Consider the following 19,573-nt stretch of genomic DNA (forward strand, 5'->3'; position numbering starts at 1 on the left):
TTGATTTTGTAAGTGATATGTCCACACTGCCAACCCTGTTATTCTGGAATAAGGGGCTGTGGAATTTGAACTCTGTAGTCCTGCTTTTCATAACACTATTCCCGAACTTGTAAGTCCAAAATAACATTAGGGTTACCATATTTGAACTTTCAAAAAAGAGGACACTCCTGAGAGGGAGTATATCTGTATCAGTATCTACCAACTCACGTTGTATTCATGTTATATACAACTCACATTATATAACACATTACAACATGCGTCGGTAGATACTGATACAGATACACTTCCTCTCAGGAGTATCCTATTTTTTGAAAGTTCAAATATGGTAACCCTAACTAATATTAGTGTGGATGCTCTGGTGCCACTAATTTGAACTAATTGGCCTCTGGGAGGCCTCCTAAAACTCTCCACAGTGCTTTGTGGGGCTCTGAATCTGAGGTAGCGTGTCCATATTAATGAAGCCTGCCTTGGACTACATTTGATTCTTCCCCGTGGTGAGGACATGGAACTTCATGTTTGTAAAAGTGGGTGTCAAGAAGTCGAACGTAGTAAATTTGAAATAATCTTTTTGCTATGCAGGGCCTTCTACACAATCCAATATGGCATTAGGCCAAGCCCATAAAAAGCAAGTTTAGTTCTCCATATCTGAATCAAAGTAATAGTACAGAGACCAGCCACTGTCTGAAAGAGGCCCTATTGCCTCAGAGCGTCCTAGTCATAAAGCAATCCCCTTTGTTTTCTTTGGTATTTGAATGCTGAATCACTAGACTAACCTTTCAAAGCTGAAGAGGAGAAGGGCATTACTTAGACTAACCTTTCAAGCCAAGGAAAGAGGAGATTCCTGGAAAACCAGGTTAAGATCTTCCAAAAAAATTTCTGAATAAATGTGGTGAACTGTATGTAGCTAACTATTTGTGGTGGAGATGGAAGCTGGAATAACCCTGAGAGACAAGCTGTCTTCCAGACAGAGGTCTTAGTCACACTTCCAGTTATTCATTTAAGTTCAAATATATCATGTGGTGGAAGAGGAACATCCCAAATAGCCTCCTACTGTCATGTTTGTGCTAGCATGTGTATGTGTGCGCGTGTATTTATATTTTAGAGAAGGAATGGAGCCAAACTTTGAATCCAGAACCAGCCTTTGAAACTTCCTTCATCCCCTCACAGGTGAGGATGTGCTCAGATAGGAGTAGGGTTTGTCAATACTTTGTATTCATACTTTCTTTTTTAGTGAACAACTTTTTCAAAGGCAAATTGTTCCATGAAAATTTTCATTTTTGTTCCACTGTTTCCCAAGTTTTCATAAAGTTCACAAAAAATGAAAACACAAGTTTGTTCAAGTTTCAGATTTTTCAGTTTTTCAGGTTCCTGTCACTTCTCTCTTCTTTTTCCTCTCATCCACCTTTTTCTCTGGTAAAATAGAAAAAAAAAGCAGGGAATGGGAGAAGAGGGAAAGAAAAGGTGGGGGAAAAAATACCAAAAAACTGAAAACCCCAGACCAAAATACATTTCATATTTAGTACTGAGTTTCACAGTTTTTGCATTGTTTTTGTTTTTGTTTTAACAATGGAACATTTTAAATTTTTATTAAAATGTGTCAACAAAGCATTTTTTCCCCAGTTTTTTCTGCTAAACACATTAGTAGCTGCTTCTAGTATGGCCCTTTAGATTAATCAGTTGTAGAAAGAGGGGTCAGTTGGGAGGATTTTCACCTTCCTAGGCAGCATGGAGCAGAGGACACTTGCAGGTTTAAACTAGAGTATATGACAGATCCTTTGTAACCTGAAGTATTTAAGTCATGGTTTGAGAACTTTAGTCATTCAGCTTGAGGTTCTGGGTAATAGGAGTGAGTGGGCGAGGTTTTCTGGCCAGCTGCGTGCAGGAGGTCTGACTAGATGATGTTGATGATCCCTACAGACCTTCAAATTTAGGTGTCCATGGACATATGAATATGAAGAGTTCTGATCCAGCCTTCCTTTAAATCCCCCCCACCACACGTAGTTTAATGTATTTGTTATTACATGTATTTGCAATAAATAAATGTGGGATTATAGGTGCTTCAGGCTTCAATATAAGCCCTATAGGATTTCATAGAAAGTGATCACTTTCGGGTTAGTGTTTTGAACCACCTTGTGAGATTTAATTGATTTACACCTATAGGGACAGATTCTGCTCCAGATTCCAGTGCAGGGAATCTGGTTCAACTCAAAATGGGATAGATTGGGGTGTAAATCAGGGCAGTATTGGACCCTTCCAAGTTGACATCTCTCTCACAGAATGTGGAATGGAAGGGATTCGGTTAGCAGAAGGTTCCTTAGCTAGTTTCCAAGAAAATGCATAATGCTCCCTAGTTCTCACCATGGTACTATCAAGATACTTATTATTTTCTTTAAACCATCAACTGAAAGAATCAAGTGCTTACATTTTACTCTCATCTTAAAAAAAGGGGGGGGGGGGGTTCAAGCCCTTCTGGTTGTCGAGAAAAGTCTAAAAATGTGACCTGAGTTCAACTTGCAGGCTCACAGACCAGAAGGCAGGCAAAAAGAGTCCCTTATACACTATTTTAGGCATAATCTCATGGTTTTTAAAGCCAATTATTTATTTATTGAGGCTTGAGTCATGATTTTGGAACCCTTGAGGTTGGCCGTCCTGATACAGGTCTCATCTTCCAATGGCTACTTGACCAGCCTAGTGCCAGCAGGAAGTCAACCCAATGAATTTCAGTGAGGAATCACCTTGGATGCACTGAAGGGAAGCAGCTTTGAAAGATTTCACTAAATTACTGAAGGGAAAGCAGGGAACAGGCTACTGCACCACTTTGCAGTGCTGTAAGCATGAGAGGTCTGAGCTCTGTTTCCAGTAACACCACCTTGGGAACGCACCCAGAAGTCTAATCTCACAAGCCAGCCAGTTACAGTGCCAAGGTTCTCTCCACACAGAACATGGATAGGGAGGAGTAATTAAGTATGGAAGCAAGCCTGGGACCCAATCCTGCTCCTAACGAAGTTGGTGAGAGTTTTTCCATTGGTCACAATGGGATCAAGATTAGGCCCTGAGTGCATACCTCAGGAATGACTCTTTCAGAAAGATGAATTCTCTTTGACTCATACTAAATAATTCATTGTAAGATTAGGCAGCCTGCTGAAGCAAACTATTGGCAGAAGGAAACACCAATAAAAAAACTTCCCAGAAGATGCAAATATAAGAAGAATACTCTAACCCGCCAATGAAAATGCTAATAAATTAACACTGTTTCATTACATGATACCTAGGCATTTACAGGAAAAAAGCAAAGGAGTTTGGCTGGCCAAAGAAGAAACTGGTCCAGAAAACCTGATGTCTCTGCAGAGGAAAGGGGAAGGACTGGTTAAGAGGGAGAAGAGAAGCAAATCAAAAAGAGGGATGGAGAATATAGGGGAATGATCAGACAAGAGGGAGAGAAGCAGAAATAGGGGATGAGGAACAGAAAACAGAGAAAAGGGGAGGAACAAAGAAGTGAAAGAGAGAGAGAAAAGATGGCGGTAGAGTGAGAGAAAAACCAGGAGGGTAGGAAACCCCTCCCTCACCCATGTTTTAACTGACCCTTGCCAGTCATTACATTACATCTCCTTTGCATGGCGGACTCCAATCCACTTCTCCCACAGAAGCAGCAGATAATAAATAAAACTGCCAAAAGAATGAGCAAAATGGTAGGGTTCCTGTTGAATGAATCGAGGCAAAGCAAATGGAAAGAACACATCGCTTCCCATTATTAATATGTTCTATATTAGTGTCATTATAGATAATTACATGAATTGGTTTCACAGCCTAAGCTTTCCTCAGCCAACTCCAAGCAGTAATCCCAGTGATTCATGACCAATGGTTACATAACATGGATTTTCAACAAGCTAATCGTGCTGCATGGAAAATAGAGTGTGTGTGTGTGTGTGTGTGTGTGTGTGGAGAGTGAGTCACTTTGATTCTCTGAGCTGACATTTGTATCCTGAGCCAAGTTTGCTTGCAAGAGAAAGGCATGTTTGTGAGGTTTCCACACTGTATAGATAGATAGTGACATGGAAGCATCCAGGGTAAGGGGGGAGGGTGCCCCTCAGATATCTGGTTACTGCTACTGCAGCAAATTTCCTTACCACAGTAAAAAACACAAGACATATACAGACCCTCCCCATATATAGAAATAGGAATCACAGACTAGAAATAGAAAATGGGAGGCATGAAGCCCAGAGGGGAACGGTTGTCACACAAGAGGGCTTGAAACGAAGAGATATTTTCTTCCCGACCCTATAAGATACCAAGGAGTGCAGCAGAGGTTCCCTCAAGCTGCCAGGAGCCAGGAAAGGAGTTACTGTTGAAAAGCAAGGAAAAGCAGAATGTTCTTCATTCCAGGACTCCAGAAAGAGGCAGTAGAGACAGCAATGTGTCGAGCAGCAGCCTGTTGTGGAATCAGGAAAGAAGGAGGATACATAAATAAAACTCGGTTGACCCTGGGGATGATAGACCTAGACGCAGTATGAAGCTGTATCTCGGGTGCGTATTTGGTGTATTGTAACCACCACTGACAGAGCCCAGAGATTCCTTCCTTATATAGCTTGTCATGCCAACAAAGATCATACACCTAGAAATGTAGAACTAGAAGGGATCTTGAGATGGCATCTAGCCCTTCCCTCTGTGCTGAGGCCAAACCAAGTAAACCTAGACTATCTCTGATAAGCATTTGTCTAACCTGTTCTTTAAAATCTTCAATCATAAGGATTCCACAACCTCCCTTGGGCTTAACTATAAAACAGGGGGCACCTCTTTGAAGGAAGTAGGCCCATGAAGACAGCCAATCACCTTTCACCCGTCTCCTGTCAGCCTTTCACTAATCATATTTTTAAAAGATTCAGGAAAAGAGGCGCACTGAATGCACCACGATGCAGCCCCGAGCAGTGCACAGATAGGCTGGTGCACATGCAATGCAACATTCAATCCTCAAAAGCCATCATTCAGGGCCCGTGCAAAGAAGCTGTTGCAAATGCGTGAGAGAAGGGCAATCGCACCGAGCACTTTCAGAGCTACAGGTTGCCAGAGCCAACTCGTCAGTCTGTGGGGGATAGGGACTCTGCTACAAAGGGTACCCACAGATCCAGCGTCCATTGTAACTGTGCAGGGCACAGCTGTTTCAGCCTATTTACTAACAGCGCCATCTCTATAGCAGCGATGCACCTGAGGTTGACCTTTGTTCATTCTTCTCCAGCTGGACTCTTACTTGGTGGCAGGGGCATCTGGGCTTCCTCTAACCCTTGCTTTGTCAATCAGGGACCCCTATGCAATGAGCTCCCATTGTTTGTGACCCTCTTTCTCTGGTCCACTTCCACATAGTCCCAGCCCAGGCCATAGGAGCACACAGCTGCTGACAGTGGCAACCCTGCTACACACCCTCCATCATATGTGCACTGCTGCAGGCCAATGGAAGTGGTTAGGGCAGCTGCGAATTGCTCTGATGGAGTGTTGTAGCTTGAGGAGGGCAAGAGGGGAGATGCCTCACAGATGCCTTGCACCTGGCAACCCTGCTACTTCCCACAGCCAGGCTCATTTTCTTACCCAGCCCTCTGGCACTCTGTGCACTGGGCAAGAAATAAAGGACGTCCATTCTGCCACCTGCAAAGCATGATGGTGCGTTCTGTTCTGCTATAACACACGCCACCCTGTCAGTACTTGAGTGCAGCTGGCCCTCTCTTTCCAGTACTCTGTGCTGCAGGAAAATGGCTGGGTAGGGGGACTCTCCCAGGCCTACCTGTCACTTGTGTAGTGCTTTGGAAAGATTAGCCCATATGAAAATCTCCTCTGCTTATCACACAGTGAATTCCAGTCCCTCTTGCACTGTTGCCTAACACTCCCCTGTCCAAGTGCATGCAGTGCATTGAACATGTAAAGCACTGTATAAATGCTAAGTACTATTACAATCATCCTCTCTTGTCGGTCATCGCGACCTCTCAAGCACACACACACATTCCCCACCTCCTTTTTTAGCACATTCACAACATCAGAAAGTGCCCAGTTTTCATGCACTCGACACTCTGCCATATGATCTCCTGGCCCTCGGGAGCTTTAAATAGTCAGCATTATTCTGAAGGCATGTTAGAACTTGTCCCTATACACTCCAGGAATAATCCTTGATAGCTGGTTGGAGTGTGTGTGTCCCTGTAATAAGGCGTCCTGGCCCTCACCCTACTTGAGATCATGCCTAGAAAGGGAGCTTAACACAGTTCCCGAAAGATGAATGAGTGGCACCTCACAGGGTTACAGCACTGGCACCATAGTTTTGTCTCCCAATCTATCTATGTGTACAGTAAAGCTCCCTTCAGTGAGTCCTTAAAATAAAAACCTAACTTCAGAAGGGAACAAACTGACCATGCTGTGATCTGATAGACTCTGGACCGATCCCAAACCCTTTCTGTAAATGTAACAAGATTGAAAACAATGTAGCAGACCTTTAAAAAAGAAAAGAAAAAGTCTCCTTTCTTTCTTCCCTTTGGGACTCTCTCTTCTCTCTAGTGCATTCACATGCACATAGTAATTCCAGAATTATGTGCTGCCTTTTACTATGATCATAAATGTCTACGAAGAATGTCCATCACCAAACTAGCTTTATGCTAAATATATTTAATAGAAAAGAAAGAATTCTGCTTCTTAATAACCCAGGTTTCTGGGGGCTGGAGAATGCAGTGATTTCAGTCCATTCCCCTCAGGAAAAAGCCTAGAACTGGATAGAACCCATATTTTGTCTTTCCACCTGCACAGTTTGGGGATAATGAACTGTGGTGTAGTAATATTAACTATATTAGTGAGGGAGTCTGATGAAGCCAGTTTAGAAAGTCAGTGTGGATAGCATATAAAAATTGATGGATGTAGAAAAAAATGCATGGGGAAGTAGCGAGTCTCTCCATCACATCTTGAATACTGCTTACAGATGTGGTTGACTCATCTCAAAAAAGATATACTGGCATAGGAAAAGGTTCAGAAAAGGGCAACAAAAATGATTAGGGGTTTGGAACAGGTCCCATACGAAGAGAGATTAAAAAGACTTGGACTTTTCATCTTAGGAAAGAAGAGACTAAAGGGGATTATGAAAGAGGTCTATAAAATCATGACTGGTATGGAAAAAAGTGAATAAGGAAAAGTTATTTACTTATTTCCACAATATAAGAACTAGGGGTCACCAAATGAAATTAATAGGCAGCAGGTTTAAAGCAAACAAAAGGAAGTTTTCCTTCACTCAGCACATAGTCAACCTGCGGAACTCCTAGCCAGAGGATGTGGTGAAGGCTAGGACTTTAACAGGGTTCAAAAAAAGAGCTAGATAGATTCATGGAGGTTAGTTCTATCAATGGCTATTAGCCAGGATGGGTAGGAATGGTGTCCCTAGCCTCTGTTTGTCTGGAAATGGGTGACAGGAGAGGGATCATATGAGGATTACCTGTTGTTTTCCCTCCCTGGTATTGGTCACTGTTGGCAAACAGGATACTGGGCTAGATGGATTATTGGTCTGACCCAGTATGGCCCTTCTTCTGTTCTTCATGTGCACTGAGAAAGAGCTACCAGACATGAGCCCGCCTAGCCCGACACTGGATTTTGATGATATAGACACTAAAATGGTATGATGAGCCCTTTGGAGATACCTGTTCAACGGTATTGTGAGACACATGTTATAGGATCATGTCTCCATGCCAAGTCTGCCATAACCAGAAGTGACATTGTGACTGACTGGGCAGATTGGGCTTATTCAGATGGGTTTGGAGTTTTTGTTACATAGTTCCATCAATAGCTCTAGAGCACAGGGATCGAGCACAGGAATTTGTGGGCGCCAAAGACAAAAGCAGAAAGGTTTCAGATAGGGTTGAACAGTTGAATGTAAATAGATATTTATATTCAGATAGTTGAATATAAATCCATCTATCAGCTTTCTGAAGGAGCTTTTGTGGAAAAGGTCTTGTCAGCAACCCTCTAAAAGGCCCATACAGCTCAGAGCAAGAATACTAGGAAAGTATTCATTAGAGCTGGTAGATGTGGACTCTGGATAGGTCACAGGGGTACTGTGAAATGTCATGGGATTGGCTGGGGCGATATGAGAGCCAATCTTGTATATCACTCCTGCATCTTCCATGTTTATTATGTGGTAAACTTAAGTCTGACTCAAATGAAGACAAAGAAGCCACCTGACTCCCTCTGCCTGCTGAAGAATTGAATGGGGAGGCTTTGTGCACTTCCAAATTTTTTCTGGAAGCAAGTGGAGTTGAAAAGAAACAGAGGAGGGTAAAGTCCTCGACACTGCTGCATGTGCCAGTCATTAAGCCATTGGAAGTCTACAGTACATTCCAGTGGGAGCATGCAAGGAACGACAGACTGCTAGATAAAGTCATTCAAAAGTATTTTGATCCATGCTAGAATGTCACTTAGGAAAAGCTACCAGGTGAGACTATTGATCATGAAGTTACAGACTTACCAGGTATAGCTAATAATAAATAATAATCACTGTTGCGCAGCATTATTCATCATTAGATCTCAAAGCACTTCACAAAGATGAGTACCCTTATTCCCATTTGCAAATGGGGAAACTGAGACAGAGAGATGAAGTGACTTCCCTCAGTCACCATTCAGGACAGCGGCAGAGCTAGGAATAAAATGCAGGTTCCCAGCATCCCAATCCAGTTCTCTACCCATTTGGCCACAGTGCTTAGGTCATATGAATTTGAATGCTCATCACATGAACTAATTAGAGACCAAGTTATTTGCAATATAACTAAAGCCCACATGAAAAGAAAGGAACTACAAGAAATGACTGGACTCTGCAATGAACAATGTATATTTGCAGAGCTAGTGAAAACTGTGCTTCACAAATGAAAATATCAAACAACAAATGAAAGCACTAAAGTACACAAGAAAGAACACATGAGTAAATATACAACAAAGACCAGATCCTCTTGTACTTACTACAGAGGCATTTGTAACTAGAGCTGAGAATGTAATGTGATTTTGGTTCAGTGGCTATACCAAAAAATCTAGGAAAAAGCTAATTTTGGGTTCACTGTCAAATGACATTTTTTCCCTCTCTGAACAAAAACAAAAAACAAAAAACAAAAAACCCAACAACACTTTCAGGTTGAACAAAGGATTTCATTTTCAGATTTATGTTACCATCTTTTGGGAGAGAGGATGTGGATAGTTACATTTACCTACTTTTTAAAAAAATACAAAAAGTCAAAAAGTTTCATTTAGAAAATGTGTTTAAAATTCCCTTTTCAGCTGACATGGATGGTCAGAATCAACCCAAATTTGTAACGTTTATGATGATTTGAAATTGTATTTTGCAGCCAATAAATATTTGCCAAAAATAACTTCTCAGCTCTAATCATAACACAATGCAAAGGTGCATACCACAGGGAATGCTGGGTTGTGCAGTCATTAAAATAAACTATTTGCACAAGTATATTACTCGCTGTACAAATTGCAAAGAAATACAAAAGAAAAATGTATTAATCCACACGTGGATCACAAGGCTCTGATTACAATTACAGGCATAGAGTTCTTTGTTGGGTCTCTTAATACATTTAAAGAACAAGTTACTACAATGCACCAGTTTGAGACACTAAGAAGAAACAAACAAAAGTGGTTTGTTAAAGAAGCTCTTGGAGATGCGTGCAACATAATCACAGTAAGACCATCCAATGTTAAAACTGAAAACTCATCTTGTTTCATTCAGCCGGCAGAAAATATGTCTATAAGGCAAAACTACCCTGGTTTTAACAGTAGACTCAGCAGACTTGGAAACAGTGGAATAGGAAGCATTCATGTGTGCTTGGTCCTAAGTACAGTTTGTAAATGATAATGATGAAATGGGGGCATGACTTGTCTACTGAGCAGATTGCAAGTGATATTCTTAAGAAGCTTTATCAGATGGCTGTAAGGGGACAGAATGCATTAAGGATATATCATCACATTGCTGAAGAACCCAGTCTGCCACCAAAAATATACGTACCCTATGAAATCCCTTTAGCACTGTGAGAGAAAGCAAATGCTAACTTGACAGGATGGTAAAACTATAGATTCTATATGAGATTAATGGTATGGTCAATGCGGAAAAAAAACCAAGTTACATATGTATATTGACTCAAACAATTTGAATAAAGCCATCTAATAAATCAGAGAACATATCTAGGCCTCTAACAACAAGTGCATTTTCAGTTTTGGAGGTATCTAAGTGTCACTGTCATAAAACAGAATAAGTTTAATTAGTATTACATTCTAGATAGACGGCCATCAGAAAAAAGTCCACTAATCTTCAATCATAAAAACTTATTGGGCTACAGAGAAGAAACTGGGAGTCCTGTGTCACCTTAAAGACTAAGGGTATGTCTACACTACAGAGTTAGTTCGAACTAACGTCCGTTAGTTCGAACTAACTTTGATAGGCGCTACACTAGCACTCCGCTAGTTCGAACTTAATTCGAACTAGCGGAGCGCTTAGTTCGAACTAGGAAAACCTCATTTTACGAGGATTAAGCCTAGTTCGAACTAGCTAGTTCGAATTAAGGGGTGTGTAGCCCCTTAATTCGAACTAGTGGGAGGCTAGCCCTCCCCAGGTTTCCCTGGTGGCCACTCTGGCCAACACCAGGGAAACTCTATTGCCCCCCTCCCGGCCCCGGACTCCTTAAAGGGTCATGGGCTGGCTATTGCGCCCGTGCCAGGTGCAAGCCTGCCAGCACCCAGCCAGCAGACCCTGCACCTGGCACGGCTCGAGCCAGCCACCCGATGGCCCCCAGCCCTCCCCCTCTTCCCGGGACCAGGCTGGCGGCTCCCGGGAGCTTGCCCGAGACCGCAAGAGGCGGGCATCCGCCTGGGCTAGTGCGGACATCGTGGACCTCGTCCACGATCTCCGCACTAGGCACAGGAAAGTGGCCGTCTAGGGCAGGAGAGCTGCCAGCCTGGCCACCCAGGAGCAGGTGTGCATGAAAATCAAGGGGGTCCACTGAGATCCCCGACCCTGAGCCCTGAGCTTACAATGGCCGTCCTGGGTCAGACCAAAGGTCCATCTAGCCCAGTAGCCTGTCTGCCGACAGCGGCCAACCCTAGGGACCTTGGAGGGAATGGACCGAAGACAGTGACCAAGCCATTTGTCTCGTGCCATCCCTCTCCAGCCTTCCACAAACCTTGGGCAGGGACACCACTCCTACCCCCTGGCTAATAGCACTCCATGGACCCAGCCTCCATGACTTGATCTCACGTCCCTTTAAACTCTGTTCCAGTTCTAGCCTTCACAGCCTCCTGCAGCAAGGAGTTCCACAGGTTGACTCTTTGCTTTGTGAAGAACAACTTTCTGTTACTAGTTTGAAGCCTGCTACCCATTCCTTTCCTTTGGTGTCCTCTAGTCCTCCTTTATGGGAACTAATGAAGAACTTTTCTGTATGCACCCTCTCCACCCAACTCCTGCTTTTAGAGACCTCTATCCTGTCCCCCCTCCGTCTCCTCTTTTCTAAGCTGAAAAGTCCCAGTCTCTTTAGCCTCTCTTCATATGGGACCTGTTCCCAACCCCTGATCATTTTAGTTGCCCTTCCCTCTCCCACCCTCTCTCTTCCCCTCTCCCACCTCCTTTTCCCAGTCTCCCCCAGTTTTGTTCAATAAAGACAGATTCCATTTTTGAACACAATTGTCCTTTATTTTGTACATCAAGAAAAGGGGCTAGGGAAGGGTAAGTGGAAGGAGGTGAGGGAGGAATGGGGTACGCGCCCCCGATGGGGAGGACTGGGCTGGCTCTGCCGGCTTCTGGGGGTGGAAGCTCTCCTGCAGCCCCCCAATTGCCCCCTCTCCCCAGATGGCAGCCTGCGGCAAGTGCAGCCGGTCTGATGGCCGAGTGCTGTGATGTGCCCATTGTGGGCACTCCGGGCACTCCAAGCCAGGACTGCTTTGCAAGCGGGGCACCCCTGAGAACTGTCTGAGCCCTGGGTGGGGGTCGGGTCGGGGGTGGGGGTCGGGTCCCTTTAAGCGCAGCCCTCGGCTAGCCTGGGACAGCATCTCCACGCTCTAAGTCCTCCTCTGATGCCCTGCTGGCACTGCTTCCGGCCATCCTTAAGCCCGGTTCAGGGTCCACTTAATGTGGACATGCTAGTTCGAATTAGCAAAACGTTAATTCAAACTAGTTTTTAGTTCTAGATGCGTTGGTTCGAATTAGCTTAGTTCGAATTAACTAATTAACTAATTCGAACTAAGTTAGTTCGAATTAGCGCTGTAGTGTAGACGTACCCTCACATATTTAATTGGGCATCAGCTTTCACAGGCAAAGACCCACTACATCTAATGCATCTTCCTGTCTCTCTCCATAAGTGGTCTAAGAGTGCATCTACACTGCACCGTTATTTCGAGATAACTAGCGTTATTTTGAAATAACAATGTGAACATCTATACAGCCATTTCATTATTTTGAAATAATTTCAAAATAACAGTTGGCTTATTCAGAAATCTGTAAACCTCATTCTCTGAAGAATAACGCCTATTCCAAAATAGCTATTTTGAAATAAGGCATGTGTAGCTGCTCCACTGATGCTATTTTGAAATAGCCCCTCATCAGGGCCATTTTAAGTTATTCCTTCCCAGTGCCTCCTGGGGCTCTAAATCAAGATAGCATGTCTACATTAGGGAAGCCTGCCTCAGACTAATTTTGAGGCTTCCCTGCAGTGTAGATGTGCTATTTCGAAATAAACTGTTAAAGAATAACTATTCCAGAATAGCTTATTTTGAAATAGCCGTGCAGTGTAGATGTACTCTAAGGCTGTGTCTAGACTACATGCCTCTGTCGGCAGAGGCATGTAGATTAGACACATAGGCAAAGGCAAATGAAGCTGCGATTTAAATGATCACGGCTTCATTTACATTTACATGGCTGCCGCGCTGAGCCGACAAACAGCTGATCAGCTGTTTGTCGGCTCGCGCGCTAGTCTGGACGTTCCCCCTGTCGACATCAAAGCCCTTTGTCGGCAGCCCCTGTAAACCTCATTCCACAGCAGGTAAGGTCATGAGTGGCTCATTGCAGCAATTCTATTTGATGGATCAAGTTCACTGCATCAGGACCTTACTATGTGTAGTCAAATTAGAATGAACATAAAACTCAAATGATGCATCAGAGAGAATTTTAGATTCTAAACAGAAAGTGACTAGTCACCTGCCAAAGTAATAGTACTAAGTTTATATAGTGTCATAATCAGCCTCCTACATGATGAACAGAAGACATCTACCTATAACTAAGGATAACATTATCTCATATTCTTAAGGACACCTGGAATGTTACAGATGGTGGACACTGGCAGCGCGCACACACACACACACACACACACACACACACACACACACACACAGAGTCACTGACAATGGTAAACATCAGACATAGCAATCATAGGCTCCAAGTGGCAGATCTGGTTCAATAGCCAAACAAACCATTACAGGTCTTGGAGATGTGTGAGTAGAAAACCAATGAGGTCCACAGCTAGTAGTAACTAACCAATGCCCAATAAGAGTCAGGGGGTTCTGATTGTCTACCCTGGCCTCAATCCTAGATGTTCCTATTAACATGCCTTAATAATGGACAGTATTCATGTCTGGCTGTCATTTTTAATTGACATTATGTTTTATTTGTGTTCATTATTGTTTAAATGTAAGAGTCACTACGTGAGTTGAAGGAAACTCACCCCCATTGCACAGGAGAATAAACATCCATTACTCTGATTCATGTCAATTGACTGAGGCTAGGAAATAAAGACCAGTCTTTTACCAGCACTCCTGAGTGCCATATATTTATTACAAATGGGATCAGCTGTCCATCACTTGGAAGGTCCAGGTGCCCACCAGTAACAATGGACTTCAGATGGGAAACAATTGCCACTGACCCCTAAGAAACCTGGAGACAAGAAGCAATTTGCTAAGATTCCATCCTCCCACAAGAAGATAGTGAAAGAGTTTAGCCACAGGGTAATGCTGGGGCTTGCCCTGTTTCCTTTCCCTAGAGGGGCAGATTGTGTGTTGAATATATTGGCAGGGTGGGCAAAGCAATCTTACTCAATGTCTTCACCTTGCATTTGTGAAATATCCACTAACAAGATTCCTACAATGATGTCTATGAAAGCAGCTGATACTGACTAGGCAAGGGACTGCACGCAGCGATGTTATGACTATGTGCAAAGACAAGCTAGGCAAAACTGAAGCTGTGTGACTGTTACCCCACCCTCCCAGATATTTGTTACCATCTCAGATGTATAAATTTGGAACAATAACGGTCTTTTATTAGTTGTTTGTACAGCACCTAGCACAATGAGGCCATGTTCAGGTTGAGGCCTCTTGGTGCTACCACAATATACAATAATTTCAAACATGACAAAATTTGGTTTGGATTCAGTTCTAGGGATGGGAAAAATATTGAGAGAACGGGGCATATATTTTACCAACTCCTTTTGTCTATAGTTGTATGGCCTGTCTGTGACACTTAAAACACAATACGCCTTATCATTATTAGAAATATAGGCAAAAGGACTTGGTATCACAGAGCGTCTTACAATAGGAAGATGAGGAGGAGAGTGTCTAAAAGAAAACCCCTTAAAAAACAACTAATAGTCTAGTAGCATTTCAATGACTAACAAAACATGTAGATGGTACCATGAGCTTTTGTGGGCACAAGCCATTTCTTCAGATGACTGGAGTATTGAAAGTCCAAATTCCCCATCTGAAGAAGTGGGTTGTGCCCATGAAAGCTCATGATACCATCTACATGTTTTGTTAGTCTTCAAGGTGCTGCAGGACTATGTGTTGTTTTTTAAGTTTTTCTAGTTACAGACTAACTCTGCTACCCCACTGAACGCAAAAAACAAAACAAAACAAAAGCTATCTTTCCCTAGACTGCCAGCAGGGGTCATGCATGTGACAGCAGCAACCAGAGTAATAGCTACCACGTCCTCTCCATCCTTCAGGGTCTTTTCTAGCTCTAGCTACCATGATGCTAAATCTTCCCCACTCCAACCTCCCACCTCCCACCCAATCCCTATGTGCAGCGACTCATTTAAAAAAAGATTTTTATTGGAATGTCACCGCCCTTGAGCAGTGGGTGAGAGTCAATACATGGAGATGGGGAGCCAGAGCAAGTGAAACTCAAGGGGCATGAAGACAGTTTTTTTCATATGCCTTTTCCATTCCTCCCCCTTCCCCGTGCCTCTCTCTGAGTGGGTGGGCTTTTTCCAGTGCCAATTAACTCCATGCTGAGGTAAAGGTGGGGGGAACAATGCATGGGGTCCCCCATCCAGCCCACCATAGCACTGTCACCTTCCATTAAGCAGCTGCTGGGTCACAGGGAGAGAGGGAAAAGCCAGCAACTTGTTTGGTTTTCTTTTTCTCGTGGGCACTTCACTACTTCAAAGGCTTTCCTTCAGTTCACCGAGGTCAGAGGGCAAAGGTCAATGGGCACAGCTTGACCTCTCTTTCACCTCCACCCTAAAAGGGGGAGACGGGGAGGAGGAAAGAGAAAAGAAGGAAAAGAAGAAATTCTGGCAAATACTTTTATCCTCTAATCTTTCATCTCCACATTGTTGCTAAAGCTTTGTCGGAGGAGACAATGCGCCCTTCAGGATCTGACACTTCCACATTGAACTCTTCCTCCTCATCTTCAAGAAGTAAATAAAGCTAAACACCAAAACCAAAAAAACCTCAAAATTGCAGATGAGGGGGAAACGGGCATTATTGTTCAAGTTTCAGACTAACATGTGAAACGCATTTTTTTTCTTTAAAGACAGCATTGTTTTATTATTATTATTTTATTCCTGATTATCAGCCCTGGGGCATTGAGGAATAAGTTGAAGTTTCAGAAAGCTCTCCACAGCTGGTGATTATATCCCTTGCAGTGTGTACAAAGACATTGAGAAAGCAGCAGAGAAAGTAAACAGTATCACTTCTGGGGATGGTGGGGTGGGGGGAGGAGAGGAGGAGAGAGGCAGATGAAATTTAAACTGGCAGACAGCCCAGCCACCAATTTAAAACAATACAGCTACAGGAAGCCAAGAAGGAAAGAAAAACAGTGAGGAGTGTGTGTGGAGAGTGAGAGAGAGAGAGAGAGAGAAGGATGAGACCTCCAGCAAAGAATCTAAGCATCATCTTTGGGGGTCCACCAGCCAGCAGATTAGATTACCGGGCTAGGCTTCGGGGGGCCACATTCTCCTTTCATTATGTAATGTGTATATGTGTGTTTTTAATTGAATTGGCAAAGCTGAGCTGTTTACCTCTCACAGGAACGATGAAAGGAAGGCACGGAGTCTGGAACAGCAGTCAATGTGGCTGCGTTGACATTACAAGCTAATATATGTAGGTGTGGGGGGGGGGATCACACCCCTCGTTAATAGTGTAGACACAGCCACAGACTAGTTTCTTCAGTATCCATGGAAACAAATGAGAAACCACAGTGGAGAGTTGGGTTCAAACCCAGTTTCTGATCCCGTCTTAGATGGTGTAATTTAGGTTGCATCTACACCGGCCTCTCAACAGACTTTGGGAACTGTGCTCAAACACCTCATGAAGAGAGGTCCAAATTACACCTAGTTTTTCACATGCATTGTCCCACCAACAGACAGGAAACCAAATTGTGTTAGTGTCACAGGCAGGTACCACTCTATAGCTTTTAAAAATGGTTCTACATGCCCATCCCCTGAGACCCAGACTAGATGATGGTTTGGCCCAATCCCCATTGGCCAGCCAAACCTGATCTGAGCCCCCTGTGTGGACTGGACCTCTGGCTGGCTATAATTCAATTTTTACCTCCCAGAATAGATCTTGCTAAATAGAATCTTGTCAGGTCAGACTGACCTGAAGCTCATTGGAGAAGACTGAGTCATCTCATCATGAGGAAGGAGGAAGGGGTGGTAAATTTCTGGATCATCCATCCTTCCGAGGACTAATAAGCCCTTCTTTATAGATATCTGTAGGTGGACTTTGCAGAACATTAATTTGGAAGGTTTACAACAGGGAGTGTTCCTTAAAAGGACCAGGTTATTCTGTGCTTTTGGTCATCCTTCCAGCATGCTGCTAGGTTTCACACCAGCACGAATCATATCTAGTGGAGGTTGATGTGTCCTTTAAAATGCTCTAACAACTGCTCCCATTAAAACCCCACCTTCTTTTTACCCCCACACAAAGCAAATCTAAATCATGGCTGTGAATGATGGGGGGGGGGGGGGGAAGCATTGCTAAACTTTCAGACCTGCAAGGGATTTTGATACACAATTATATTTGTCTGAATCTCAGAATGTTTGGTGGTTCTCTTAAAATTCAGTTAAAAACTCAGTGCTTTGTGTGTTGAAACTTATTAGTAACTTATACTTCAGAAGCACTTAACAGCGCACACACCTAGTAACAGACATGCCCTGCTCTGAAGAAATTACTATCAAAATAGAGAAGACAGAGAGGGAGGGGAAACTGAGGCACGGACAGGGGACGTGACTTGCCCGAGGCCACAATCCAAATCAGTGGCAGAGCCAGTCTTAGACTCCATGTCTTCTGACTACCAGCCTAATTACTAGAAAACACCACCACTTTTGAGCAGGAAGGTAAGCTGCACAACCAGCTGTTTTGTTCTGTCTTTTAGAACTTTTAGAACTTTGATAAACGGACGTGGCTGGAGCCAGGTAATGGTAAGATCAGTGATAATTATATCAAATAATAAACTTTACAAAAGTTACCCAAACTTTTCCAGATTTCTGTAAAGATTTGGTTCAGGCTGAGTTGACCTAGTAGCATGGCTTTCCATTGTTCTTCATGCCATTGACACCTGTGCAAAATGGGCATATGTAAAGCCGAGCTAGTATCATTTCCCACTTATTTTGCGCTGCTCTAAATGACTGTACCAAATGTAGGGCAACATGTGATTTCATGTTGCATACTCAATTGACATGTCTGAATGTGTAGGCCCTAAGCATGTGGGTGGAACTGTGGTCGGTAGGATTAGAGATCCCCCTAAGGCTCTGATGGACTTGTTGTTAATAATGCCTTGGCTACCTCCTCGAAAAAGAAGGGTGACGATATTTGTTTATTCACAGGGGTGCTGGAAGGCCTACCCAAGCTTAGATTCACACCACTTTGTAGTTATTGGAAGCTGAATCCTTAGTTGCTTGTACACTGTGCCTGTTGCTTAGTCTGTCCCTGGCCATTTGTGAACCACACTGAGGGGGAACCAACCCAATGGAGCCCTAAAAGCTTGTGTCCTCTAATTTTAACTTGGGACAGAGCTTGGCCTGGGGGAGCTAGATCTCCTTAAAATGGTAACCTAGTGTAACAGTAGTTTCAGATCATTTTATTTGCAATATTTTCCTGCATTCATTTTCCACTGTGCAAGGGCACTGTGATCCCTTGGTGGAGAATAAGAGTTTTGAATACTATACAGGATGGGTAACAAACCCTGTGTAAAGTTAGAATATATAAATCTGCCATCTAGTGGCAACTAACACTAACAGCATCTGCTGTGTTCATTTGTCTGTAGGTTCAATAAAGTTGTTAATTAATGCATTACAAATGTCTTCTTGCTTTGAACAAAGCATAGTACCTTGTCAATGCTCGCCGCAATAGCAGACTATAGGAAACATACCACTAGAATCATAAAGGCAACCTGTTACATCCCTTAAAGAGGAGACTAATAGGATTGCCAGTTCTGACTGACGCTATTCCGGGACATTTCACCCTAACTTCTCCTCCCTCCCTCCAAATAACATAATATCATTTTCTTAACATAGCCTAATAAATCTCCAGGATTGCTTTTAATAGTCCCTCAGACATTGATGCCAATTCTGGGAGACTCCCAGCCAGTCCTGGAGGGTTGGCAACCCTACTGACTAAATCACAAACCCAATTAGGATGAAGTGTGGCAAGCAACTTAAAACACACATGAGGGCTTTGGCCAGGCCCTCAGAAAGGGGTTGATTCTTAACTATGGCAAATCAGCACATGTCCATTTGTCTCACTGAAACCGTGCCGATTAAGCCCCGCTGAACAATTGGCCCTGAATGTTAGGCCACACTCTGGTGTTCCATACCACCTTTCATTGACTACTCAGAAGTAGCCCATACTGTTTTACAAAGCAATGAGTTAGTACTGATAGGACAGAGAAACATAGAGCACTTAATGTTAAGCCAAGCTACCCTAACTTTTCCCTAAATACCTATAGACAGATACATTGGGCCAGGTGCAAGTCAACAGAGTGATTGATGCCACTTGCACCAAGCTAAATCTTTGGCTCAGGTACCCAACCAACTTCTCCTGCCACCTCCTCTCCCAAAAACCTGATTAGGCCGCAACTGCTCCCAGCTGAAATTTATTTCTTTTATTTTTTCTCAGGCTGCCCTTACTGTGAGTGAGTTGAGATTTGTTAAATTGCAAGAAGTGAGCAGTTCTCATGTTACACGGTGTTACAAAACATTAAATGTAGGGTGAGATACCCAGCCAATGTAAATCAGCATAGCTCTACTGGACTTCACAAATCCATTGGCTTCTATGGAGCTGAGCTGATTTACAGCAGCTGGGG

This window comes from Pelodiscus sinensis, chromosome 4 (assembly GCF_049634645.1).
Source record: "Pelodiscus sinensis isolate JC-2024 chromosome 4, ASM4963464v1, whole genome shotgun sequence".
In the NCBI taxonomy this organism is placed as follows: domain Eukaryota; kingdom Metazoa; phylum Chordata; order Testudines; family Trionychidae; genus Pelodiscus; species Pelodiscus sinensis.